Source organism: Dendrobates tinctorius, unplaced genomic scaffold (assembly GCF_039654945.1).
Source record: "Dendrobates tinctorius isolate UK_male_01 unplaced genomic scaffold, ASM3965494v1 ptg000254l, whole genome shotgun sequence".
NCBI classification, from domain to species: domain Eukaryota; kingdom Metazoa; phylum Chordata; class Amphibia; order Anura; family Dendrobatidae; genus Dendrobates; species Dendrobates tinctorius.
The window spans coordinates 1,802,818-1,830,768 of record NW_027361921.1 but is presented as its reverse complement, the minus strand read 5'-3'; the positions used below and the strand labels follow the sequence as shown (position 1 = coordinate 1,830,768).

The 27,951-nt window shown below is 34.8% G+C and overlaps 8 non-coding genes across 8 annotated transcripts; all 8 read left to right on the top strand.

The window, feature by feature from the left end:
• Positions 1–1,670: 1,670 nt before the first annotated feature.
• Positions 1,671–1,744, top strand: TRNAT-UGU (transfer RNA threonine (anticodon UGU)). The gene has a single exon. It is a non-coding gene; the product is annotated as a tRNA-Thr (tRNA).
• A 726-nt stretch (positions 1,745–2,470) lies between these two features.
• TRNAT-UGU (transfer RNA threonine (anticodon UGU)) lies at positions 2,471–2,544 on the top strand. Its single transcript has one exon. It is a non-coding gene; the product is annotated as a tRNA-Thr (tRNA).
• Positions 2,545–16,671: 14,127 nt separating this feature from the next.
• On the top strand, positions 16,672–16,745 carry TRNAT-UGU (transfer RNA threonine (anticodon UGU)). Its single transcript has one exon. It is a non-coding gene; the product is annotated as a tRNA-Thr (tRNA).
• A 2,622-nt stretch (positions 16,746–19,367) lies between these two features.
• TRNAT-UGU (transfer RNA threonine (anticodon UGU)) lies at positions 19,368–19,441 on the top strand. The gene has a single exon. It is a non-coding gene; the product is annotated as a tRNA-Thr (tRNA).
• A 1,097-nt stretch (positions 19,442–20,538) lies between these two features.
• On the top strand, positions 20,539–20,612 carry TRNAT-UGU (transfer RNA threonine (anticodon UGU)). The gene has a single exon. It is a non-coding gene; the product is annotated as a tRNA-Thr (tRNA).
• A 1,181-nt stretch (positions 20,613–21,793) lies between these two features.
• TRNAT-UGU (transfer RNA threonine (anticodon UGU)) lies at positions 21,794–21,867 on the top strand. Its single transcript has one exon. It is a non-coding gene; the product is annotated as a tRNA-Thr (tRNA).
• A 1,898-nt stretch (positions 21,868–23,765) lies between these two features.
• TRNAT-UGU (transfer RNA threonine (anticodon UGU)) lies at positions 23,766–23,839 on the top strand. The gene has a single exon. It is a non-coding gene; the product is annotated as a tRNA-Thr (tRNA).
• A 1,898-nt stretch (positions 23,840–25,737) lies between these two features.
• TRNAT-UGU (transfer RNA threonine (anticodon UGU)) lies at positions 25,738–25,811 on the top strand. The gene has a single exon. It is a non-coding gene; the product is annotated as a tRNA-Thr (tRNA).
• Positions 25,812–27,951: the final 2,140 nt, after the last annotated feature.

Here is a 27,951-nt window from a genome sequence, read left to right as displayed (position 1 = left end):
AGGTGTGTTTTACCTGTGTGCAAACTCAAATTTGCCATTGTTCCAGCCCTACTGATAGTGCAATTGTGAGATTAAGAATCTCATCTAAATGCTGAAAAGGAAGTAAGATTGCTTCAAGCTTGACAACTTAACCAATGGATTTTATTTTGAAATGCCTCCACTTTCCGCACCTGACTCTCTAAGCAGTCTTTCCAATATATCACATCTTTTTGTGATGTAGACAAGTTGGTCAAAGAGCCTGTTTAGTAAACAGAAAATCTTGATTTCGAATGTCAGCAGTGCTTTCCTTTCTTCATGTCAGTTTGGGGCTGTTAGCCGAAAAAGAGGACTTTCACTTTTGTTTGACATCAAACATGTCTTTCCCAAAGCACTAATAAAGTGTAATTGAGAGAAAAAAACTTTCTGCTTTTAAATTCTCTAAAAGGAATTAGATGAAATAAGTTTCTTTAGAGAATATAGGATGGCTTCAAGCATTACAAATTAAAACCAGTGGAATTTGAGTAAAAAAAAAATTTTGCTTTTGAAATGCTCTAAAAGGAATCAGATGAAATAACTTTCTTTAGAGAATATAGGATGGGCTCAAGCATTACAAATTAAAACCAGTGGAATTACACATTAGATGCTACAAATTTTCATAGCAGTTTTCGGAAAAAGCAGAATAATAAATATTCACCTATGGAACATGTGGTGCTGTGGCTTAGTTGGTTAAAGCGCCTGTCTTGTAAACTGGAGATCCTGAGTTCAACTCTCAGCAGTACCTTGTTTTTGTCTTCTCAAGAATAAGCTTCCTATCTTAAAGCAGGTGTTTTACCTGTGTGCAAACTCAAATTTGCCATTGTTCCAGCCCTACTGATAGTGCAATTGTGAGATTAAGAATCTCATCTAAATGCTGAAAAGGAAGTAAGATTGCTTCAAGCTTGACAACTTAACCAACTTAACCAAGATGCTACATCTTCTCAAGAATAAGCTTCCTATCTTAAAGCAGGTGTGTTTTACCTGTGTGCAAACTCAAATTTGCCATTGTTCCAGCCCTACTGATAGTGCAATTGTGAGATTAAGAATCTCATCTAAATGCTGAAAAGGAAGTAAGATTGCTTCAAGCTTGACAACTTAACCAATGGATTTTATTTTGAAATGCCTCCACTTTCCGCACCTGACTCTCTAAGCAGTCTTTCCAATATATCACATCTTTTTGTGATGTAGACAAGTTGGTTAAAGAGCCTGTTTAGTAAACAGAAAATCTTGATTTCGAATGTCAGCAGTGCTTTCCTTTCTTCATGTCAGTTTGGGGCTGTTAGCCGAAAAAGAAGACTTTCACTTCTGTTTGACATCAAACATGTCTTTCCCAAAGCACTAATAAAGTGTAATTGAGAGAAAAAAACTTTCTGCTTTTGAAATGCTCTAAAAGGAATTAGATGAAATAAGTTTCTTTAGAGAATATAGGATGGCTTCAAGCATTACAAATTAAAACCAGTGGAATTTGAGTAAAAAAAAAATTTTGCTTTTGAAATGCTCTAAAAGGAATCAGATGAAATAACTTTCTTTAGAGAATATAGGATGGGCTCAAGCATTACAAATTAAAACCAGTGGAATTACACATTAGATGCTACAAATTTTCATAGCAGTTTTTGGAAAAAGCAGAATAATAAATATTCACACATGAAAATTGGGGTGCTGTGGCTTAGTTGGTTAAAGTGCCTGTCTTGTAAACAGGAGATCCTGAGTTCAACTCTCAGCAGTACCTTGTTTTCATCTTCTCAAGAATAAGCTTACTATCTTAAAGCAGGTCTTTTACCTGTGTGCAAATTCAAATTTGCCATTGTTCCAGCCCTACTGATAGTGCAATTGTGAGATTAAGAATCTCATCTAAATGCTGAAAAGGAAGTAAGATTGCTTCAAGCTTGACAACTTAACCAATGGATTTTATTTTGAAATGCCTCCACTTTCCGCACCTGACTCTCTAAGCAGTCTTTCCAATATATCACATCTTTTTGTGATGTAGACAAGTTGGTCAAAGAGCCTGTTTAGTAAACAGAAAATCTTGATTTCGAATGTCAGCAGTGCTTTCCTTTCTTCATGTCAGTTTGGGGCTGTTAGCCGAAAAAGAGGACTTTCACTTTTGTTTGACATCAAACATGTCTTTCCCAAAGCACTAATAAAGTGTAATTGAGAGAAAAAAACTTTCTGCTTTTGAAATGCTCTAAAAGGAATTAGATGAAATAAGTTTCTTTAGAGAATATAGGATGGCTTCAAGCATTACAAATTAAAACCAGTGGAATTTGAGTAAAAAAAAAAATTTTGCTTTTGAAATGCTCTAAAAGGAATCAGATGAAATAACTTTCTTTAGAGAATATAGGATGGGCTCAAGCATTACAAATTAAAACCAGTGGAATTACACATTAGATGCTACAAATTTTCATAGCAGTTTTCGGAAAAAGCAGAATAATAAATATTCACACATGAAAATTGGGGTGCTGTGGCTTAGTTGGTTAAAGTGCCTGTCTTGTAAACAGGAGATCCTGAGTTCAACTCTCAGCAGTACCTTGTTTTGATCTTCTCAAGAATAAGCTTCCTATCTTAAAGCAGGTCTTTTACCTGTGTGCAAATTCAAATTTGCCATTGTTCCAGCCCTACTGATAGTGCAATTGTGACTCTCTAAGCAGTCTTTCCAATATATCACATCTTTTTGTGATGTAGACAAGTTGGTCAAAGAGCCTGTTTAGTAAACAGAAAATCTTGATTTCGAATGTCAGCAGTGCTTTCCTTTCTTCATGTCAGTTTGGGGCTGTTAGCCGAAAAACAAGATTTTCACTTCTGTTTGACATCAAACATGTCTTTCCCAAAGCACTAATAAAGTGTAATTGAGAGAAAAAAACTTTCTGCTTTTGAAATGCTCTAAAAGGAATTAGATGAAATAAGTTTCTTTAGAGAATATAGGATGGCTTCAAGCATTACAAATTAAAATCAGTGGAATTTGAGTAAAAAAAAATTTTGCTTTTGAAATGCTCTAAAATGAATCAGATGAAATAACTTTCTTTAGAGAATATAGGATGGGCTCAAGCATTACAAATTAAAACCAGTGGAATTACACATTAGATGCTACAAATTTTCATAGCAGTTTTTGGAAAAAGCAGAATAATAAATATTCACACATGAAAATTGGGGTGCTGTGGCTTAGTTGGTTAAAGTACCTGTCTTGTAAACAGGAGATCCTTAGTTCAACTCTCAGCAGTACCTTGTTTTCATCTTCTCAAGAATAAGCTTACTATCTTAAAGCAGGTCTTTTACCTGTGTGCAAATTCAAATTTGCCATTGTTCCAGCCCTACTTAAAGTGCAATTGTGAGATTAAGAATCTCATCTAAATGCTGAAAAGGAAGTAAGATTGCTTCAAGCTTGACAACTTAACCAATGGATTTTATTTTGAAATGCCTCCACTTTCCGCACCTGACTCTCTAAGCAGTCTTTCCAATATATCACATCTTTTTGTGATGTAGACAAGTTGGTCAAAGAGCCTGTTTAGTAAACAGAAAATCTTGATTTCGAATGTCAGCAGTGCTTTCCTTTCTTCATGTCAGTTTGGGGCTGTTAGCCGAAAAAGAGGACTTTCACTTTTGTTTGACATCAAACATGTCTTTCCCAAAGCACTAATAAAGTGTAATTGAGAGAAAAAAACTTTCTGCTTTTGAAATGCTCTAAAAGGAATTAGATGAAATAAGTTTCTTTAGAGAATATAGGATGGCTTCAAGCATTACAAATTAAAACCAGTGGAATTTGAGTAAAAAAAAAAATTTTGCTTTTGAAATGCTCTAAAAGGAATCAGATGAAATAACTTTCTTTAGAGAATATAGGATGGCTTCAAGCATTACAAATTAAAACCAGTGGAATTTGAGTAAAAAAAAAATGTTGCTTTTGAAATTCTCTAAAAGGAATCAGATGAAATAACTTTCTTTAGAGAATATAGGATGGGCTCAAGCATTACAAATTAAAACCAGTGGAATTACACATTAGATGCTACAAATTTTCATAGCAGTTTTCGGAAAAAGCAGAATAATAAATATTCACCTACGGAACATGTGGTGCTGTGGCTTAGTTGGTTAAAGAGCCTGTCTTGTAAACAGGAGATCCTGAGTTCAACTCTCAGCAGTACCTTGTTTTCATCTTCTCAAGAATAAGCTTCCTATCTTAAAGCAGGTGTGTTTTACCTGTGTGCAAACTCAAATTTGCCATTGTTCCAGCCCTACTGATAGTGCAATTGTGAGATTAAGAATCTCATCTAAATGCTGAAAAGGAAGTAAGATTGCTTCAAGCTTGACAACTTAACCAATGGATTTTATTTTGAAATGCCTCCACTTTCCGCACCTGACTCTCTAAGCAGTCTTTCCAATATATCACATCTTTTTGTGATGTAGACAAGTTGGTCAAAGAGCTTGTTTAGTAAACAGAAAATCTTGATTTCGAATGTCAGCAGTGCTTTCCTTTCTTCATGTCAGTTTGGGGCTGTTAGCCGAAAAAGAGGACTTTCACTTTTGTTTGACATCAAACATGTCTTTCCCAAAGCACTAATAAAGTGTAATTGAGAGAAAAAAAACTTTCTGCTTTTGAAATGCTCTAAAAGGAATTAGATGAAATAAGTTTCTTTAGAGAATATAGGATGGCTTCAAGCATTACAAATTAAAACCAGTGGAATTTGAGTAAAAAAAAAAATTTTGCTTTTGAAATGCTCTAAAAGGAATCAGATGAAATAACTTTCTTTAGAGAATATAGGATGGGCTCAAGCATTACAAATTAAAACCAGTGGAATTACACATTAGATGCTACAAATTTTCATAGCAGTTTTCGGAAAAAGCAGAATAATAAATATTCACCAACACAACATGTGGTTCTGTGGCTTAGTTGGTTAAAGTGCCTGTCTTGTAAACAGGAGATCCTGAGTTCAACTCTCAGCAGTACATTGTTTTCATCTTCTCAAGAATAAGCTTACTATCTTAAAGCAGGTCTTTTACCTGTGTGCAAATTCAAATTTGCCATTGTTCCAGCCCTACTGATAGTGCAATTGTGAGATAAAGAATCTCATCTAAATGCTGAAAAGGAAGTAAGATTGCTTCAAGCTTGACAACTTAACCATTGGATTTTATTTTGAAATTCCTCCACTTTTCGCACCTGACTCTCTAAGCAGTCTTTCCAATATATCACATCTTTTTGTGATGTAGACAAGTTGGTCAAAGAGCCTGTTTAGTAAACAGAAAATCTTGATTTCGAATGTCAGCAGTGCTTTCCTTTCTTCATGTCAGTTTGGGGCTGTTAGCCGAAAAAGAAGACTTTCACTTCTGTTTGACATCAAACATGTCTTTCCCAAAGCACTAATAAAGTGTATTTGAGAGAAAAAAACTTTCTGCTTTTGAAATGCTCTAAAAGGAATTAGATGAAATAAGTTTCTTTAGAGAATATAGGATGGCTTCAAGCATTACAAATTAAAACCAGTGGAATTTGAGTAAAAAAAAAATGTTGCTTTTGAAATGCTCTAAAAGGAATCAGATGAAATAACTTTCTTTAGAGAATATAGGATGGGCTCAAGCATTACAAATTAAAACCAGTGGAATTACACATTAGATGCTACAAATTTTCATAGCAGTTTTCGGAAAAAGCAGAATAATAAATATTCACCTATGGAACATGTGGTGCTGTGGCTTAGTTGGTTAAAGCGCCTGTCTTGTAAACTGGAGATCCTGAGTTCAACTCTCAGCAGTACCTTGTTTTTGTCTTCTCAAGAATAAGCTTCCTATCTTAAAGCAGGTGTTTTACCTGTGTGCAAACTCAAATTTGCCATTGTTCCAGCCCTACTGATAGTGCAATTGTGAGATTAAGAATCTCATCTAAATGCTGAAAAGGAAGTAAGATTGCTTCAAGCTTGACAACTTAACCAACTTAACCAAGATGCTACATCTTCTCAAGAATAAGCTTCCTATCTTAAAGCAGGTGTGTTTTACCTGTGTGCAAACTCAAATTTGCCATTGTTCCAGCCCTACTGAGAGTGCAATTGTGAGATTAAGAATCTCATCTAAATGCTGAAAAGGAAGTAAGATTGCTTCAAGCTTGACAACTTAACCAATGGATTTTATTTTGAAATGCCTCCACTTTCCGCACCTGACTCTCTAAGCAGTCTTTCCAATATATCACATCTTTTTGTGATGTAGACAAGTTGGTCAAAGAGCCTGTTTAGTAAACAGAAAATCTTGATTTCGAATGTCAGCAGTGCTTTCCTTTCTTCATGTCAGTTTGGGGCTGTTAGCCGAAAAAGAGGACTTTCACTTTTGTTTGACATCAAACATGTCTTTCCCAAAGCACTAATAAAGTGTAATTGAGAGAAAAAAAACTTTCTGCTTTTGAAATGCTCTAAAAGGAATTAGATGAAATAAGTTTCTTTAGAGAATATAGGATGGCTTCAAGCATTACAAATTAAAACCAGTGGAATTTGAGTAAAAAAAAAAATTTTGCTTTTGAAATGCTCTAAAAGGAATCAGATGAAATAACTTTCTTTAGAGAATATAGGATGGCTTCAAGCATTACAAATTAAAACCAGTGGAATTTGAGTAAAAAAAAAATGTTGCTTTTGAAATTCTCTAAAAGGAATCAGATGAAATAACTTTCTTTAGAGAATATAGGATGGGCTCAAGCATTACAAATTAAAACCAGTGGAATTACACATTAGATGCTACAAATTTTCATAGCAGTTTTCGGAAAAAGCAGAATAATAAATATTCACCTACGGAACATGTGGTGCTGTGGCTTAGTTGGTTAAAGAGCCTGTCTTGTAAACAGGAGATCCTGAGTTCAACTCTCAGCAGTACCTTGTTTTCATCTTCTCAAGAATAAGCTTCCTATCTTAAAGCAGGTGTGTTTTACCTGTGTGCAAACTCAAATTTGCCATTGTTCCAGCCCTACTGATAGTGCAATTGTGAGATTAAGAATCTCATCTAAATGCTGAAAAGGAAGTAAGATTGCTTCAAGCTTGACAACTTAACCAATGGATTTTATTTTGAAATGCCTCCACTTTCCGCACCTGACTCTCTAAGCAGTCTTTCCAATATATCACATCTTTTTGTGATGTAGACAAGTTGGTCAAAGAGCTTGTTTAGTAAACAGAAAATCTTGATTTCGAATGTCAGCAGTGCTTTCCTTTCTTCATGTCAGTTTGGGGCTGTTAGCCGAAAAAGAGGACTTTCACTTTTGTTTGACATCAAACATGTCTTTCCCAAAGCACTAATAAAGTGTAATTGAGAGAAAAAAAACTTTCTGCTTTTGAAATGCTCTAAAAGGAATTAGATGAAATAAGTATCTTTAGAGAATATAGGATGGCTTCAAGCATTACAAATTAAAACCAGTGGAATTTGAGTAAAAAAAAAAATTTTGCTTTTGAAATGCTCTAAAAGGAATCAGATGAAATAACTTTCTTTAGAGAATATAGGATGGGCTCAAGCATTACAAATTAAAACCAGTGGAATTACACATTAGATGCTACAAATTTTCATAGCAGTTTTCAGAAAAAGCAGAATAATAAATATTCACACATGAAAATTGGGGTGCTGTGGTTTAGTTGGTTAAAGTGCCTGTCTTGTAAACAGGAGATCCTGAGTTCAACTCTCAGCAGTACCTTGTTTTCATCTTCTCAAGAATAAGCTTACTATCTTAAAGCAGGTCTTTTACCTGTGTGCAAACTCAAATTTGCCATTGTTCCAGCCCTACTGATAGTGCAATTGTGAGATTAAGAATCTCATCTAAATGCTGAAAAGGAAGTAAGATTGCTTCAAGCTTGACAACTTAACCAATGGATTTTATTTTGAAATGCCTCCACTTTCCGCACCTGACTCTCTAAGCAGTCTTTCCAATATATCACATCTTTTTGTGATGTAGACAAGTTGGTAAAAGAGCTTGTTTAGTAAACAGAAAATCTTGATTTCGAATGTCAGCAGTGCTTTCCTTTCTTCATGTCAGTTTGGGGCTGTTAGCCGAAAAAGAGGACTTTCACTTTTGTTTGACATCAAACATGTCTTTCCCAAAGCACTAATAAAGTGTAATTGAGAGAAAAAAAACTTTCTGCTTTTGAAATGCTCTAAAAGGAATTAGATGAAATAAGTTTCTTTAGAGAATATAGGATGGCTTCAAGCATTACAAATTAAAACCAGTGGAATTTGAGTAAAAAAAAAAATTTTGCTTTTGAAATGCTCTAAAAGGAATCAGATGAAATAACTTTCTTTAGAGAATATAGGATGGGCTCAAGCATTACAAATTAAAACCAGTGGAATTACACATTAGATGCTACAAATTTTCATAGCAGTTTTCGGAAAAAGCAGAATAATAAATATTCACCAACAGAACATGTGGTTCTGTGGCTTAGTTGGTTAAAGTGCCTGTCTTGTAAACAGGAGATCCTGAGTTCAACTCTCAGCAGTACATTGTTTTCATCTTCTCAAGAATAAGCTTACTATCTTAAAGCAGGTCTTTTACCTGTGTGCAAATTCAAATTTGCCATTGTTCCAGCCCTACTGATAGTGCAATTGTGAGATAAAGAATCTCATCTAAATGCTGAAAAGGAAGTAAGATTGCTTCAAGCTTGACAACTTAACCATTGGATTTTATTTTGAAATTCCTCCACTTTTCGCACCTGACTCTCTAAGCAGTCTTTCCAATATATCACATCTTTTTGTGATGTAGACAAGTTGGTCAAAGAGCCTGTTTAGTAAACAGAAAATCTTGATTTCGAATGTCAGCAGTGCTTTCCTTTCTTCATGTCAGTTTGGGGCTGTTAGCCGAAAAAGAAGACTTTCACTTCTGTTTGACATCAAACATGTCTTTCCCAAAGCACTAATAAAGTGTATTTGAGAGAAAAAAACTTTCTGCTTTTGAAATGCTCTAAAAGGAATTAGATGAAATAAGTTTCTTTAGAGAATATAGGATGGCTTCAAGCATTACAAATTAAAACCAGTGGAATTTGAGTAAAAAAAAAATTTTGCTTTTGAAATGCTCTAAAAGGAATCAGATGAAATAACTTTCTTTAGAGAATATAGGATGGGCTCAAGCATTACAAATTAAAACCAGTGGAATTACACATTAGATGCTACAAATTTTCATAGCAGTTTTCGGAAAAAGCAGAATAATAAATATTCACCTATGGAACATGTGGTGCTGTGGCTTAGTTGGTTAAAGCGCCTGTCTTGTAAACTGGAGATCCTGAGTTCAACTCTCAGCAGTACCTTGTTTTTGTCTTCTCAAGAATAAGCTTCCTATCTTAAAGCAGGTGTTTTACCTGTGTGCAAACTCAAATTTGCCATTGTTCCAGCCCTACTGATAGTGCAATTGTGAGATTAAGAATCTCATCTAATTGCTGAAAAGGAAGTAAGATTGCTTCAAGCTTGACAACTTAACCAACTTAACCAAGATGCTACATCTTCTCAAGAATAAGCTTCCTATCTTAAAGCAGGTGTGTTTTACCTGTGTGCAAACTCAAATTTGCCATTGTTCCAGCCCTACTGATAGTGCAATTGTGAGATTAAGAATCTCATCTAAATGCTGAAAAGGAAGTAAGATTGCTTCAAGCTTGACAACTTAACCAACTTAACCAAGATGCTACATCTTCTCAAGAATAAGCTTCCTATCTTAAAGCAGGTGTGTTTTACCTGTGTGCAAACTCAAATTTGCCATTGTTCCAGCCCTACTGAGAGTGCAATTGTGAGATTAAGAATCTCATCTAAATGCTGAAAAGGAAGTAAGATTGCTTCAAGCTTGACAACTTAACCAATGGATTTTATTTTGAAATGCCTCCACTTTCCGCACCTGACTCTCTAAGCAGTCTTTCCAATATATCACATCTTTTTGTGATGTAGACAAGTTGGTCAAAGAGCCTGTTTAGTAAACAGAAAATCTTGATTTCGAATGTCAGCAGTGCTTTCCTTTCTTCATGTCAGTTTGGGGCTGTTAGCCGAAAAAGAGGACTTTCACTTTTGTTTGACATCAAACATGTCTTTCCCAAAGCACTAATAAAGTGTAATTGAGAGAAAAAAAACTTTCTGCTTTTGAAATGCTCTAAAAGGAATTAGATGAAATAAGTTTCTTTAGAGAATATAGGATGGCTTCAAGCATTACAAATTAAAACCAGTGGAATTTGAGTAAAAAAAAAAATTTTGCTTTTGAAATGCTCTAAAAGGAATCAGATGAAATAACTTTCTTTAGAGAATATAGGATGGCTTCAAGCATTACAAATTAAAACCAGTGGAATTTGAGTAAAAAAAAAATGTTGCTTTTGAAATTCTCTAAAAGGAATCAGATGAAATAACTTTCTTTAGAGAATATAGGATGGGCTCAAGCATTACAAATTAAAACCAGTGGAATTACACATTAGATGCTACAAATTTTCATAGCAGTTTTCGGAAAAAGCAGAATAATAAATATTCACCTACGGAACATGTGGTGCTGTGGCTTAGTTGGTTAAAGAGCCTGTCTTGTAAACAGGAGATCCTGAGTTCAACTCTCAGCAGTACCTTGTTTTCATCTTCTCAAGAATAAGCTTCCTATCTTAAAGCAGGTGTGTTTTACCTGTGTGCAAACTCAAATTTGCCATTGTTCCAGCCCTACTGATAGTGCAATTGTGAGATTAAGAATCTCATCTAAATGCTGAAAAGGAAGTAAGATTGCTTCAAGCTTGACAACTTAACCAATGGATTTTATTTTGAAATGCCTCCACTTTCCGCACCTGACTCTCTAAGCAGTCTTTCCAATATATCACATCTTTTTGTGATGTAGACAAGTTGGTCAAAGAGCTTGTTTAGTAAACAGAAAATCTTGATTTCGAATGTCAGCAGTGCTTTCCTTTCTTCATGTCAGTTTGGGGCTGTTAGCCGAAAAAGAGGACTTTCACTTTTGTTTGACATCAAACATGTCTTTCCCAAAGCACTAATAAAGTGTAATTGAGAGAAAAAAAACTTTCTGCTTTTGAAATGCTCTAAAAGGAATTAGATGAAATAAGTATCTTTAGAGAATATAGGATGGCTTCAAGCATTACAAATTAAAACCAGTGGAATTTGAGTAAAAAAAAAAATTTTGCTTTTGAAATGCTCTAAAAGGAATCAGATGAAATAACTTTCTTTAGAGAATATAGGATGGGCTCAAGCATTACAAATTAAAACCAGTGGAATTACACATTAGATGCTACAAATTTTCATAGCAGTTTTCAGAAAAAGCAGAATAATAAATATTCACACATGAAAATTGGGGTGCTGTGGTTTAGTTGGTTAAAGTGCCTGTCTTGTAAACAGGAGATCCTGAGTTCAACTCTCAGCAGTACCTTGTTTTCATCTTCTCAAGAATAAGCTTACTATCTTAAAGCAGGTCTTTTACCTGTGTGCAAACTCAAATTTGCCATTGTTCCAGCCCTACTGATAGTGCAATTGTGAGATTAAGAATCTCATCTAAATGCTGAAAAGGAAGTAAGATTGCTTCAAGCTTGACAACTTAACCAATGGATTTTATTTTGAAATGCCTCCACTTTCCGCACCTGGCTCTCTAAGCAGTCTTTCCAATATATCACATCTTTTTGTGATGTAGACAAGTTGGTCAAAGAGCTTGTTTAGTAAACAGAAAATCTTGATTTCGAATGTCAGCAGTGCTTTCCTTTCTTCATGTCAGTTTGGGGCTGTTAGCCGAAAAAGAGGACTTTCACTTTTGTTTGACATCAAACATGTCTTTCCCAAAGCACTAATAAAGTGTAATTGAGAGAAAAAAAACTTTCTGCTTTTGAAATGCTCTAAAAGGAATTAGATGAAATAAGTTTCTTTAGAGAATATAGGATGGCTTCAAGCATTACAAATTAAAACCAGTGGAATTTGAGTAAAAAAAAAAATTTTGCTTTTGAAATGCTCTAAAAGGAATCAGATGAAATAACTTTCTTTAGAGAATATAGGATGGCTTCAAGCATTACAAATTAAAACCAGTGGAATTTGAGTAAAAAAAAATTGTTGCTTTTGAAATTCTCTAAAAGGAATCAGATGAAATAACTTTCTTTAGAGAATATAGGATGGGCTCAAGCATTACAAATTAAAACCAGTGGAATTACACATTAGATGCTACAAATTTTCATAGCAGTTTTCGGAAAAAGCAGAATAATAAATATTCACCTACGGAACATGTGGTGCTGTGGCTTAGTTGGTTAAAGAGCCTGTCTTGTAAACAGGAGATCCTGAGTTCAACTCTCAGCAGTACCTTGTTTTCATCTTCTCAAGAATAAGCTTCCTATCTTAAAGCAGGTGTGTTTTACCTGTGTGCAAACTCAAATTTGCCATTGTTCCAGCCCTACTGATAGTGCAATTGTGAGATTAAGAATCTCATCTAAATGCTGAAAAGGAAGTAAGATTGCTTCAAGCTTGACAACTTAACCAATGGATTTTATTTTGAAATGCCTCCACTTTCCGCACCTGACTCTCTAAGCAGTCTTTCCAATATATCACATCTTTTTGTGATGTAGACAAGTTGGTCAAAGAGCTTGTTTAGTAAACAGAAAATCTTGATTTCGAATGTCAGCAGTGCTTTCCTTTCTTCATGTCAGTTTGGGGCTGTTAGCCGAAAAAGAGGACTTTCACTTTTGTTTGACATCAAACATGTCTTTCCCAAAGCACTAATAAAGTGTAATTGAGAGAAAAAAAACTTTCTGCTTTTGAAATGCTCTAAAAGGAATTAGATGAAATAAGTATCTTTAGAGAATATAGGATGGCTTCAAGCATTACAAATTAAAACCAGTGGAATTTGAGTAAAAAAAAAAATTTTGCTTTTGAAATGCTCTAAAAGGAATCAGATGAAATAACTTTCTTTAGAGAATATAGGATGGGCTCAAGCATTACAAATTAAAACCAGTGGAATTACACATTAGATGCTACAAATTTTCATAGCAGTTTTCAGAAAAAGCAGAATAATAAATATTCACACATGAAAATTGGGGTGCTGTGGTTTAGTTGGTTAAAGTGCCTGTCTTGTAAACAGGAGATCCTGAGTTCAACTCTCAGCAGTACCTTGTTTTCATCTTCTCAAGAATAAGCTTACTATCTTAAAGCAGGTCTTTTACCTGTGTGCAAACTCAAATTTGCCATTGTTCCAGCCCTACTGATAGTGCAATTGTGAGATTAAGAATCTCATCTAAATGCTGAAAAGGAAGTAAGATTGCTTCAAGCTTGACAACTTAACCAATGGATTTTATTTTGAAATGCCTCCACTTTCCGCACCTGGCTCTCTAAGCAGTCTTTCCAATATATCACATCTTTTTGTGATGTAGACAAGTTGGTCAAAGAGCTTGTTTAGTAAACAGAAAATCTTGATTTCGAATGTCAGCAGTGCTTTCCTTTCTTCATGTCAGTTTGGGGCTGTTAGCCGAAAAAGAGGACTTTCACTTTTGTTTGACATCAAACATGTCTTTCCCAAAGCACTAATAAAGTGTAATTGAGAGAAAAAAAACTTTCTGCTTTTGAAATGCTCTAAAAGGAATTAGATGAAATAAGTTTCTTTAGAGAATATAGGATGGCTTCAAGCATTACAAATTAAAACCAGTGGAATTTGAGTAAAAAAAAAAATTTTGCTTTTGAAATGCTCTAAAAGGAATCAGATGAAATAACTTTCTTTAGAGAATATAGGATGGGCTCAAGCATTACAAATTAAAACCAGTGGAATTACACATTAGATGATACAAATTTTCATAGCAGTTTTCGGAAAAAGCAGAATAATAAATATTCACCAACAGAACATGTGGTTCTGTGGCTTAGTTGGTTAAAGTGCCTGTCTTGTAAACAGGAGATCCTGAGTTCAACTCTCAGCAGTACCTTGTTTTCATCTTCTCAAGAATAAGCTTACTATCTTAAAGCAGGTCTTTTACCTGTGTGCAAATTCAAATTTGCCATTGTTCCAGCCCTACTGATAGTGCAATTGTGAGATTAAGAATCTCATCTAAATGCTGAAAAGGAAGTAAGATTGCTTCAAGCTTGACAACTTAACCAATGGATTTTATTTTGAAATTCCTCCACTTTTCGCACCTGACTCTCTAAGCAGTCTTTCCAATATATCACATCTTTTTGTGATGTAGACAAGTTGGTCAAAGAGCCTGTTTAGTAAACAGAAAATCTTGATTTCGAATGTCAGCAGTGCTTTCCTTTCTTCATGTCAGTTTGGGGCTGTTAGCCGAAAAAGAAGACTTTCACTTCTGTTTGACATCAAACATGTCTTTCCCAAAGCACTAATAAAGTGTATTTGAGAGAAAAAAACTTTCTGCTTTTGAAATGCTCTAAAAGGAATTAGATGAAATAAGTTTCTTTAGAGAATATAGGATGGCTTCAAGCATTACAAATTAAAACCAGTGGAATTTGAGTAAAAAAAAAATTTTGCTTTTGAAATGCTCTAAAAGGAATCAGATGAAATAACTTTCTTTAGAGAATATAGGATGGGCTCAAGCATTACAAATTAAAACCAGTGGAATTACACATTAGATGCTACAAATTTTCATAGCAGTTTTCGGAAAAAGCAGAATAATAAATATTCACCTATGGAACATGTGGTGCTGTGGCTTAGTTGGTTAAAGCGCCTGTCTTGTAAACTGGAGATCCTGAGTTCAACTCTCAGCAGTACCTTGTTTTTGTCTTCTCAAGAATAAGCTTCCTATCTTAAAGCAGGTGTTTTACCTGTGTGCAAACTCAAATTTGCCATTGTTCCAGCCCTACTGATAGTGCAATTGTGAGATTAAGAATCTCATCTAATTGCTGAAAAGGAAGTAAGATTGCTTCAAGCTTGACAACTTAACCAACTTAACCAAGATGCTACATCTTCTCAAGAATAAGCTTCCTATCTTAAAGCAGGTGTGTTTTACCTGTGGGCAAACTCAAATTTGCCATTGTTCCAGCCCTACTGATAGTGCAATTGTGAGATTAAGAATCTCATCTAAATGCTGAAAAGGAAGTAAGATTGCTTCAAGCTTGACAACTTAACCAACTTAACCAAGATGCTACATCTTCTCAAGAATAAGCTTCCTATCTTAAAGCAGGTGTGTTTTACCTGTGTGCAAACTCAAATTTGCCATTGTTCCAGCCCTACTGATAGTGCAATTGTGAGATTAAGAATCTCATCTAAATGCTGAAAAGGAAGTAAGATTGCTTCAAGCTTGACAACTTAACCAATGGATTTTATTTTGAAATGCCTCCACTTTCCGCACCTGACTCTCTAAGCAGTCTTTCCAATATATCACATCTTTTTGTGATGTAGACAAGTTGGTCAAAGAGCCTGTTTAGTAAACAGAAAATCTTGATTTCGAATGTCAGCAGTGCTTTCCTTTCTTCATGTCAGTTTGGGGCTGTTAGCCGAAAAAGAGGACTTTCACTTTTGTTTGACATCAAACATGTCTTTCCCAAAGCACTAATAAAGTGTAATTGAGAGAAAAAAAACTTTCTGCTTTTGAAATGCTCTAAAAGGAATTAGATGAAATAAGTTTCTTTAGAGAATATAGGATGGCTTCAAGCATTACAAATTAAAACCAGTGGAATTTGAGTAAAAAAAAAAATTTTGCTTTTGAAATGCTCTAAAAGGAATCAGATGAAATAACTTTCTTTAGAGAATATAGGATGGCTTCAAGCATTACAAATTAAAACCAGTGGAATTTGAGTAAAAAAAAAATGTTGCTTTTGAAATTCTCTAAAAGGAATCAGATGAAATAACTTTCTTTAGAGAATATAGGATGGGCTCAAGCATTACAAATTAAAACCAGTGGAATTACACATTAGATGCTACAAATTTTCATAGCAGTTTTCGGAAAAAGCAGAATAATAAATATTCACCTACGGAACATGTGGTGCTGTGGCTTAGTTGGTTAAAGAGCCTGTCTTGTAAACAGGAGATCCTGAGTTCAACTCTCAGCAGTACCTTGTTTTCATCTTCTCAAGAATAAGCTTCCTATCTTAAAGCAGGTGTGTTTTACCTGTGTGCAAACTCAAATTTGCCATTGTTCCAGCCCTACTGATAGTGCAATTGTGAGATTAAGAATCTCATCTAAATGCTGAAAAGGAAGTAAGATTGCTTCAAGCTTGACAACTTAACCAATGGATTTTATTTTGAAATGCCTCCACTTTCCGCACCTGACTCTCTAAGCAGTCTTTCCAATATATCACATCTTTTTGTGATGTAGACAAGTTGGTCAAAGAGCCTGTTTAGTAAACAGAAAATCTTGATTTCGAATGTCAGCAGTGCTTTCCTTTCTTCATGTCAGTTTGGGGCTGTTAGCCGAAAAAGAGGACTTTCACTTTTGTTTGACATCAAACATGTCTTTCCCAAAGCACTAATAAAGTGTAATTAAGAGAAAAAAAACTTTCTGCTTTTGAAATGCTCTAAAAGGAATTAGATGAAATAAGTTTCTTTAGAGAATATAGGATGGCTTCAAGCATTACAAATTAAAACCAGTGGAATTTGAGTAAAAAAAAAAATTTTGCTTTTGAAATGCTCTAAAAGGAATCAGATAAAATAACTTTCTTTAGAGAATATAGGATGGGCTCAAGCATTACAAATTAAAACCAGTGGAATTACACATTAGATGCTACAAATTTTCATAGCAGTTTTCAGAAAAAGCAGAATAATAAATATTCACACATGAAAATTGGGGTGCTGTGGCTTAGTTGGTTAAAGTGCCTGTCTTGTAAACAGGAGATCCTGAGTTCAACTCTCAGCAGTACCTTGTTTTCATCTTCTCAAGAATAAGCTTCCTATCTTAAAGCAGGTCTTTTACCTGTGTGCAAATTCAAATTTGCCATTGTTCCAGCCCTACTGATAGTGCAATTGTGAGATTAAGAATCTCATCTAAATGCTGAAAAGGAAGTAAGATTGCTTCAAGCTTGACAACTTAACCAACTTAACCAAGATGCTACATCTTCTCAAGAATAAGCTTCCTATCTTAAAGCAGGTGTGTTTTACCTGTGTGCAAACTCAAATTTGCCATTGTTCCAGCCCTACTGATAGTGCAATTGTGAGATTAAGAATCTCATCTAAATGCTGAAAAGGAAGTAAGATTGCTTCAAGCTTGACAACTTAACCAATGGATTTTATTTTGAAATGCCTCCACTTTCCGCACCTGACTCTCTAAGCAGTCTTTCCAATATATCACATCTTTTTGTGATGTAGACAAGTTGGTCAAAGAGCCTGTTTAGTAAACAGAAAATCTTGATTTCGAATGTCAGCAGTGCTTTCCTTTCTTCATGTCAGTTTGGGGCTGTTAGCCGAAAAAGAGGACTTTCACTTTTGTTTGACATCAAACATGTCTTTCCCAAAGCACTAATAAAGTGTAATTGAGAGAAAAAAAACTTTCTGCTTTTGAAATGCTCTAAAAGGAATTAGATGAAATAAGTTTCTTTAGAGAATATAGGATGGCTTCAAGCATTACAAATTAAAACCAGTGGAATTTGAGTAAAAAAAAAAATTTTGCTTTTGAAATGCTCTAAAAGGAATCAGATGAAATAACTTTCTTTAGAGAATATAGGATGGCTTCAAGCATTACAAATTAAAACCAGTGGAATTTGAGTAAAAAAAAAATGTTGCTTTTGAAATTCTCTAAAAGGAATCAGATGAAATAACTTTCTTTAGAGAATATAGGATGGGCTCAAGCATTACAAATTAAAACCAGTGGAATTACACATTAGATGCTACAAATTTTCATAGCAGTTTTCGGAAAAAGCAGAATAATAAATATTCACCTACGGAACATGTGGTGCTGTGGCTTAGTTGGTTAAAGAGCCTGTCTTGTAAACAGGAGATCCTGAGTTCAACTCTCAGCAGTACCTTGTTTTCATCTTCTCAAGAATAAGCTTCCTATCTTAAAGCAGGTGTGTTTTACCTGTGTGCAAACTCAAATTTGCCATTGTTCCAGCCCTACTGATAGTGCAATTGTGAGATTAAGAATCTCATCTAAATGCTGAAAAGGAAGTAAGATTGCTTCAAGCTTGACAACTTAACCAATGGATTTTATTTTGAAATGCCTCCACTTTCCGCACCTGACTCTCTAAGCAGTCTTTCCAATATATCACATCTTTTTGTGATGTAGACAAGTTGGTCAAAGAGCCTGTTTAGTAAACAGAAAATCTTGATTTCGAATGTCAGCAGTGCTTTCCTTTCTTCATGTCAGTTTGGGGCTGTTAGCCGAAAAAGAGGACTTTCACTTTTGTTTGACATCAAACATGTCTTTCCCAAAGCACTAATAAAGTGTAATTAAGAGAAAAAAAACTTTCTGCTTTTGAAATGCTCTAAAAGGAATTAGATGAAATAAGTTTCTTTAGAGAATATAGGATGGCTTCAAGCATTACAAATTAAAACCAGTGGAATTTGAGTAAAAAAAAAAATTTTGCTTTTGAAATGCTCTAAAAGGAATCAGATAAAATAACTTTCTTTAGAGAATATAGGATGGGCTCAAGCATTACAAATTAAAACCAGTGGAATTACACATTAGAGGCTACAAATTTTCATAGCAGTTTTCGGAAAAAGCAGAATAATAAATATTCACCAACAGAACATGTGGTTCTGTGGCTTAGTTGGTTAAAGCGCCTGTCTTGTAAACAGGAGATCCTGAGTTCAACACTCAGCAGTAACTTGTTTTTGTCTTCTCAAGAATAAGCTTCCTATCTTAAAGCAGGTGTGTTTTACCTGTGTGCAAACTCAAATTTGCCATTGTTCCAGCTCTACTGATAGTGCAATTGTGAGATTAAGAATCTCATCTAAATGCTGAAAAGGAAGTAAGATTGCTTCAAGCTTGACAACTTAACCAATGGATTTTATTTTGAAATGCCTCCACTTTCCGCACCTGACTCTCTAAGCAGTCTTTCCAATATATCACATCTTTTTGTGATGTAGACAAGTTGGTCAAAGAGCCTGTTTAGTAAACAGAAAATCTTGATTTCGAATGTCAGCAGTGCTTTCCTTTCTTCATGTCAGTTTGGGGCTGTTAGCCGAAAAAGAGGACTTTCACTTTTGTTTGACATCAAACATGTCTTTCCCAAAGCACTAATAAAGTGTAATTGAGAGAAAAAAAACTTTCTGCTTTTGAAATGCTCTAAAAGGAATTAGATGAAATAAGTTTCTTTAGAGAATATAGGATGGCTTCAAGCATTACAAATTAAAACCAGTGGAATTTGAGTAAAAAAAAAAATTTTGCTTTTGAAATGCTCTAAAAGGAATCAGATGAAATAACTTTCTTTAGAGAATATAGGATGGGCTCAAGCATTACAAATTAAAACCAGTGGAATTACACATTAGATGCTACAAATTTTCATAGCAGTTTTCAGAATAATAAATATTCACACATGAAAATTGGGGTGCTGTGGCTTAGTTGGTTAAAGTGCCTGTCTTGTAAACAGGAGAGCCTGAGTTCAACTCTCAGCAGTACCTTGTTTTCATCTTCTCAAGAATAAGCTTCCTATCTTAAAGCAGGTCTTTTACCTGTGTGCAAATTCAAATTTGCCATTGTTCCAGCCCTACTGATAGTGCAATTGTGAGATTAAGAATCTCATCTAAATGCTGAAAAGGAAGTAAGATTGCTTCAAGCTTGACAACTTAACCAACTTAACCAAGATGCTACATCTTCTCAAGAATAAGCTTCCTATCTTAAAGCAGGTGTGTTTTACCTGTGTGCAAACTCAAATTTGCCATTGTTCCAGCCCTACTGATAGTGCAATTGTGAGATTAAGAATCTCATCTAAATGCTGAAAAGGAAGTAAGATTGCTTCAAGCTTGACAACTTAACCAACTTAACCAAGATGCTACATCTTCTCAAGAATAAGCTTTCTATCTTAAAGCAGGTGTGTTTTACCTGTGTGCAAACTCAAATTTGCCATTGTTCCAGCCCTACTGATAGTGCAATTGTGAGATTAAGAATCTCATCTAAATGCTGAAAAGGAAGTAAGATTGCTTCAAGCTTGACAACTTAACCAATGGATTTTATTTTGAAATGCCTCCACTTTCCGCACCTGACTCTCTAAGCAGTCTTTCCAATATATCACATCTTTTTGTGATGTAGACAAGTTGGTCAAAGAGCCTGTTTAGTAAACAGAAAATCTTGATTTCGAATGTCAGCAGTGCTTTCCTTTCTTCATGTCAGTTTGGGGCTGTTAGCCGAAAAAGAGGACTTTCACTTTTGTTTGACATCAAACATGTCTTTCCCAAAGCACTAATAAAGTGTAATTGAGAGAAAAAAAACTTTCTGCTTTTGAAATGCTCTAAAAGGAATTAGATGAAATAAGTTTCTTTAGAGAATATAGGATGGCTTCAAGCATTACAAATTAAAACCAGTGGAATTTGAGTAAAAAAAAAAATTTTGCTTTTGAAATGCTCTAAAAGGAATCAGATGAAATAACTTTCTTTAGAGAATATAGGATGGGCTCAAGCATTACAAATTAAAACCAGTGGAATTACACATTAGATGCTACAAATTTTCATAGCAGTTTTCAGAAAAAGCAGAATAATAAATATTCACACATGAAAATTGGGGTGCTGTGGCTTAGTTGGTTAAAGTGCCTGTCTTGTAAACAGGAGAGCCTGAGTTCAACTCTCAGCAGTACCTTGTTTTCATCTTCTCAAGAATAAGCTTCCTATCTTAAAGCAGGTCTTTTACCTGTGTGCAAATTCAAATTTGCCATTGTTCCAGCCCTACTGATAGTGCAATTGTGAGATTAAGAATCTCATCTAAATGCTGAAAAGGAAGTAAGATTGCTTCAAGCTTGACAACTTAACCAACTTAACCAAGATGCTACATCTTCTCAAGAATAAGCTTCCTATCTTAAAGCAGGTGTGTTTTACCTGTGTGCAAACTCAAATTTGCCATTGTTCCAGCCCTACTGATAGTGCAATTGTGAGATTAAGAATCTCATCTAAATGCTGAAAAGGAAGTAAGATTGCTTCAAGCTTGACAACTTAACCAACTTAACCAAGATGCTACATCTTCTCAAGAATAAGCTTTCTATCTTAAAGCAGGTGTGTTTTACCTGTGTGCAAACTCAAATTTGCCATTGTTCCAGCCCTACTGATAGTGCAATTGTGAGATTAAGAATCTCATCTAAATGCTGAAAAGGAAGTAAGATTGCTTCAAGCTTGACAACTTAACCAATGGATTTTATTTTGAAATTCCTCCACTTTCCGCACCTGACTCTCTAAGCAGTCTTTCCAATATATCACATCTTTTTGTGATGTAGACAAGTTGGTCAAAGAGCCTGTTTAGTAAACAGAAAATCTTGATTTCGAATGTCAGCAGTGCTTTCCTTTCTTCATGTCAGTTTGGGGCTGTTAGCCGAAAAAGAAGACTTTCACTTCTGTTTGACATCAAACATGTCTTTCCCAAAGCACTAATAAAGTGTAATTGAGAGAAAAAAACTTTCTGCTTTTGAAATGCTCTAAAAGGAATTAGATGAAATAAGTTTCTTTAGATTAGATTAGATTAGATTAGATTAGATAAACTTTATTGATCCCGGAGGAAATTACAGTATTACAGCAGCAGAACAAAGAATTTAGAGAATATAGGATGGCTTCAAGCATTACAAATTAAAACCAGTGGAATTTGAGTAAAAAAAAAAATTTTGCTTTTGAAATGCTCTAAAAGGAATCAGATGAAATAACTTTCTTTAGAGAATATAGGATGGGCTCAAGCATTACAAATTAAAACCAGTGGAATTACACATTAGATGCTACAAATTTTCATAGCAGTTTTCAGAAAAAGCAGAATAATAAATATTCACACATGAAAATTGGGGTGCTGTGGCTTAGTTGGTTAAAGTGCCTGTCTTGTAAACAGGAGAGCCTGAGTTCAACTCTCAGCAGTACCTTGTTTTCATCTTCTCAAGAATAAGCTTCCTATCTTAAAGCAGGTCTTTTACTTGTGTGCAAATTCAAATTTGCCATTGTTCCAGCCCTACTGATAGTGCAATTGTGAGATTAAGAATCTCATCTAAATGCTGAAAAGGAAGTAAGATTGCTTCAAGCTTGACAACTTAACCAACTTAACCAAGATGCTACATCTTCTCAAGAATAAGCTTCCTATCTTAAAGCAGGTGTGTTTTACCTGTGTGCAAACTCAAATTTGCCATTGTTCCAGCCCTACTGATAGTGCAATTGTGAGATTAAGAATCTCATCTAAATGCTGAAAAGGAAGTAAGATTGCTTCAAGCTTGACAACTTAACCAACTTAACCAAGATGCTACATCTTCTCAAGAATAAGCTTTCTATCTTAAAGCAGGTGTGTTTTACCTGTGTGCAAACTCAAATTTGCCATTGTTCCAGCCCTACTGATAGTGCAATTGTGAGATTAAGAATCTCATCTAAATGCTGAAAAGGAAGTAAGATTGCTTCAAGCTTGACAACTTAACCAATGGATTTTATTTTGAAATTCCTCCACTTTCCGCACCTGACTCTCTAAGCAGTCTTTCCAATATATCACATCTTTTTGTGATGTAGACAAGTTGGTCAAAGAGCCTGTTTAGTAAACAGAAAATCTTGATTTCGAATGTCAGCAGTGCTTTCCTTTCTTCATGTCAGTTTGGGGCTGTTAGCCGAAAAAGAAGACTTTCACTTCTGTTTGACATCAAACATGTCTTTCCCAAAGCACTAATAAAGTGTAATTGAGAGAAAAAAACTTTCTGCTTTTGAAATGCTCTAAAAGGAATTAGATGAAATAAGTTTCTTTAGAGAATATAGGATGGCTTCAAGCATTACAAATTAAAACCAGTGGAATTTGAGTAAAAAAAAAATTTTGCTTTTGAAATGCTCTAAAAGGAATCAGATGAAATAACTTTCTTTAGAGAATATAGGATGGGCTCAAGCATTACAAATTAAAACCAGTGGAATTACACATTAGATGCTACAAATTTTCATAGCAGTTTTAGGAAAAAGCAGAATAATAAATATTCACCAACAGAACATGTGGTTCTGTGGCTTAGTTGGTTAAAGCGCCTGTCTTGTAAACAGGAGATCCTGAGTTCAACTCTCAGCAGTAACTTGTTTTTGTCTTCTCAAGAATAAGCTTCCTATCTGAAAGCAGGTGTGTTTTACCTGTGTGCAAACTCAAATTTGCCATTGTTCCAGCCCTACTGATAGTGCAATTGTGAGATTAAGAATCTCATCTAAATGCTGAAAAGGAAGTAAGATTGCTTCAAGCTTGACAACTTAACCAATGGATTTTATTTTGAAATGCCTCCACTTTCCGCACCTGACTCTCTAAGCAGTCTTTCCAATATATCACATCTTTTTGTGATGTAGACAAGTTGGTCAAAGAGCCTGTTTAGTAAACAGAAAATCTTGATTTCGAATGTCAGCAGTGCTTTCCTTTCTTCATGTCAGTTTGGGGCTGTTAGCCGAAAAAGAGGACTTTCACTTTTGTTTGACATCAAACATGTCTTTCCCAAAGCACTAATAAAGTGTAATTGAGAGAAAAAAAACTTTCTGCTTTTGAAATGCTCTAAAAGGAATTAGATGAAATAAGTTTCTTTAGAGAATATAGGATGGCTTCAAGCATTACAAATTAAAACCAGTGGAATTTGAGTAAAAAAAAAAATTTTGCTTTTGAAATGCTCTAAAAGGAATCAGATGAAATAACTTTCTTTAGAGAATATAGGATGGGCTCAAGCATTACAAATTAAAACCAGTGGAATTACACATTAGATGCTACAAATTTTCATAGCAGTTTTCAGAAAAAGCAGAATAATAAATATTCACACATGAAAATTGGGGTGCTGTGGCTTAGTTGGTTAAAGTGCCTGTCTTGTAAACAGGAGAGCCTGAGTTCAACTCTCAGCAGTACCTTGTTTTCATCTTCTCAAGAATAAGCTTCCTATCTTAAAGCAGGTCTTTTACCTGTGTGCAAATTCAAATTTGCCATTGTTCCAGCCCTACTGATAGTGCAATTGTGAGATTAAGAATCTCATCTAAATGCTGAAAAGGAAGTAAGATTGCTTCAAGCTTGACAACTTAACCAACTTAACCAAGATGCTACATCTTCTCAAGAATAAGCTTCCTATCTTAAAGCAGGTGTGTTTTACCTGTGTGCAAACTCAAATTTGCCATTGTTCCAGCCCTACTGATAGTGCAATTGTGAGATTAAGAATCTCATCTAAATGCTGAAAAGGAAGTAAGATTGCTTCAAGCTTGACAACTTAACCAACTTAACCAAGATGCTACATCTTCTCAAGAATAAGCTTCCTATCTTAAAGCAGGTGTGTTTTACCTGTGTGCAAACTCAAATTTCCCATTGTTCCAGCCCTACTGATAGTGCAATTGTGAGATTAAGAATCTCATCTAAATGCTGAAAAGGAAGTAAGATTGCTTCAAGCTTGACAACTTAACCAATGGATTTTATTTTGAAATTCCTCCACTTTCCGCACCTGACTCTCTAAGCAGTCTTTCCAATATATCACATCTTTTTGTGATGTAGACAAGTTGGTCAAAGAGCCTGTTTAGTAAACAGAAAATCTTGATTTCGAATGTCAGCAGTGCTTTCCTTTCTTCATGTCAGTTTGGGGCTGTTAGCCGAAAAAGAAGACTTTCACTTCTGTTTGACATCAAACATGTCTTTCCCAAAGCACTAATAAAGTGTAATTAAGAGAAAAAAACTTTCTGCTTTTGAAATGCTCTAAAAGGAATTAGATGAAATAAGTTTCTTTAGAGAATATAGGATGGCTTCAAGCATTACAAATTAAAACCAGTGGAATTTGAGTAAAACAAAAATTTTGCTTTTGAAATGCTCTAAAAGGAATCAGATGAAATAACTTTCTTTAGAGAATATAGGATGGGCTCAAGCATTACAAATTAAAACCAGTGGAATTACACATTAGATGCTACAAATTTTCATAGCAGTTTTCGGAAAAAGCAGAATAATAAATATTCACCAACAGAACATGTGGTTCTGTGGCTTAGTTGGTTAAAGCGCCTGTCTTGTAAACAGGAGATCCTGAGTTCAACTCTCAGCAGTAACTTGTTTTTGTCTTCTCAAGAATAAGCTTCCTATCTTAAAGCAGGTGTGTTTTACCTGTGTGCAAACTCAAATTTGCCATTGTTCCAGCTCTACTGATAGTGCAATTGTGAGATTAAGAATCTCATCTAAATGCTGAAAAGGAAGTAAGATTGCTTCAAGCTTGACAACTTAACCAATGGATTTTATTTTGAAATGCCTCCACTTTCCGCACCTGACTCTCTAAGCAGTCTTTCCAATATATCACATCTTTTTGTGATGTAGACAAGTTGGTCAAAGAGCCTGTTTAGTAAACAGAAAATCTTGATTTCGAATGTCAGCAGTGCTTTCCTTTCTTCATGTCAGTTTGGGGCTGTTAGCCGAAAAAGAGGACTTTCACTTTTGTTTGACATCAAACATGTCTTTCCCAAAGCACTAATAAAGTGTAATTGAGAGAAAAAAAACTTTCTGCTTTTGAAATGCTCTAAAAGGAATTAGATGAAATAAGTTTCTTTAGAGAATATAGGATGGCTTCAAGCATTACAAATTAAAACCAGTGGAATTTGAGTAAAAAAAAAAATTTTGCTTTTGAAATGCTCTAAAAGGAATCAGATGAAATAACTTTCTTTAGAGAATATAGGATGGGCTCAAGCATTACAAATTAAAACCAGTGGAATTACACATTAGATGCTACAAATTTTCATAGCAGTTTTCAGAAAAAGCAGAATAATAAATATTCACACATGAAAATTGGGGTGCTGTGGCTTAGTTGGTTAAAGTGCCTGTCTTGTAAACAGGAGAGCCTGAGTTCAACTCTCAGCAGTACCTTGTTTTCATCTTCTCAAGAATAAGCTTCCTATCTTAAAGCAGGTCTTTTACCTGTGTGCAAATTCAAATTTGCCATTGTTCCAGCCCTACTGATAGTGCAATTGTGAGATTAAGAATCTCATCTAAATGCTGAAAAGGAAGTAAGATTGCTTCAAGCTTGACAACTTAACCAACTTAACCAAGATGCTACATCTTCTCAAGAATAAGCTTCCTATCTTAAAGCAGGTGTGTTTTACCTGTGTGCAAACTCAAATTTGCCATTGTTCCAGCCCTACTGATAGTGCAATTGTGAGATTAAGAATCTCATCTAAATGCTGAAAAGGAAGTAAGATTGCTTCAAGCTTGACAACTTAACCAACTTAACCAAGATGCTACATCTTCTCAAGAATAAGCTTCCTATCTTAAAGCAGGTGTGTTTTACCTGTGTGCAAACTCAAATTTCCCATTGTTCCAGCCCTACTGATAGTGCAATTGTGAGATTAAGAATCTCATCTAAATGCTGAAAAGGAAGTAAGATTGCTTCAAGCTTGACAACTTAACCAATGGATTTTATTTTGAAATTCCTCCACTTTCCGCACCTGACTCTCTAAGCAGTCTTTCCAATATATCACATCTTTTTGTGATGTAGACAAGTTGGTCAAAGAGCCTGTTTAGTAAACAGAAAATCTTGATTTCGAATGTCAGCAGTGCTTTCCTTTCTTCATGTCAGTTTGGGGCTGTTAGCCGAAAAAGAAGACTTTCACTTCTGTTTGACATCAAACATGTCTTTCCCAAAGCACTAATAAAGTGTAATTAAGAGAAAAAAACTTTCTGCTTTTGAAATGCTCTAAAAGGAATTAGATGAAATAAGTTTCTTTAGAGAATATAGGATGGCTTCAAGCATTACAAATTAAAACCAGTGGAATTTGAGTAAAACAAAAATTTTGCTTTTGAAATGCTCTAAAAGGAATCAGATGAAATAACTTTCTTTAGAGAATATAGGATGGGCTCAAGCATTACAAATTAAAACCAGTGGAATTACACATTAGATGCTACAAATTTTCATAGCAGTTTTCGGAAAAAGCAGAATAATAAATATTCACCAACAGAACATGTGGTTCTGTGGCTTAGTTGGTTAAAGCGCCTGTCTTGTAAACAGGAGATCCTGAGTTCAACTCTCAGCAGTAACTTGTTTTTGTCTTCTCAAGAATAAGCTTCCTATCTTAAAGCAGGTGTGTTTTACCTGTGTGCAAACTCAAATTTGCCATTGTTCCAGCTCTACTGATAGTGCAATTGTGAGATTAAGAATCTCATCTAAATGCTGAAAAGGAAGTAAGATTGCTTCAAGCTTGACAACTTAACCAATGGATTTTATTTTGAAATGCCTCCACTTTCCGCACCTGACTCTCTAAGCAGTCTTTCCAATATATCACATCTTTTTGTGATGTAGACAAGTTGGTCAAAGAGCCTGTTTAGTAAACAGAAAATCTTGATTTCGAATGTCAGCAGTGCTTTCCTTTCTTCATGTCAGTTTGGGGCTGTTAGCCGAAAAAGAGGACTTTCACTTTTGTTTGACATCAAACATGTCTTTCCCAAAGCACTAATAAAGTGTAATTGAGAGAAAAAAAACTTTCTGCTTTTGAAATGCTCTAAAAGGAATTAGATGAAATAAGTTTCTTTAGAGAATATAGGATGGCTTCAAGCATTACAAATTAAAACCAGTGGAATTTGAGTAAAAAAAAAAATTTTGCTTTTGAAATGCTCTAAAAGGAATCAGATGAAATAACTTTCTTTAGAGAATATAGGATGGGCTCAAGCATTACAAATTAAAACCAGTGGAATTACACATTAGATGCTACAAATTTTCATAGCAGTTTTCAGAAAAAGCAGAATAATAAATATTCACACATGAAAATTGGGGTGCTGTGGCTTAGTTGGTTAAAGTGCCTGTCATGTAAACAGGAGAGCCTGAGTTCAACTCTCAGCAGTACCTTGTTTTTATCTTCTCAAGAATAAGCTTCCTATCTTAAAGCAGGTCTTTTACCTGTGTGCAAATTCAAATTTGCCATTGTTCCAGCCCTACTGATAGTGCAATTGTGAGATTAAGAATCTCATCTAAATGCTGAAAAGGAAGTAAGATTGCTTCAAGCTTGACAACTTA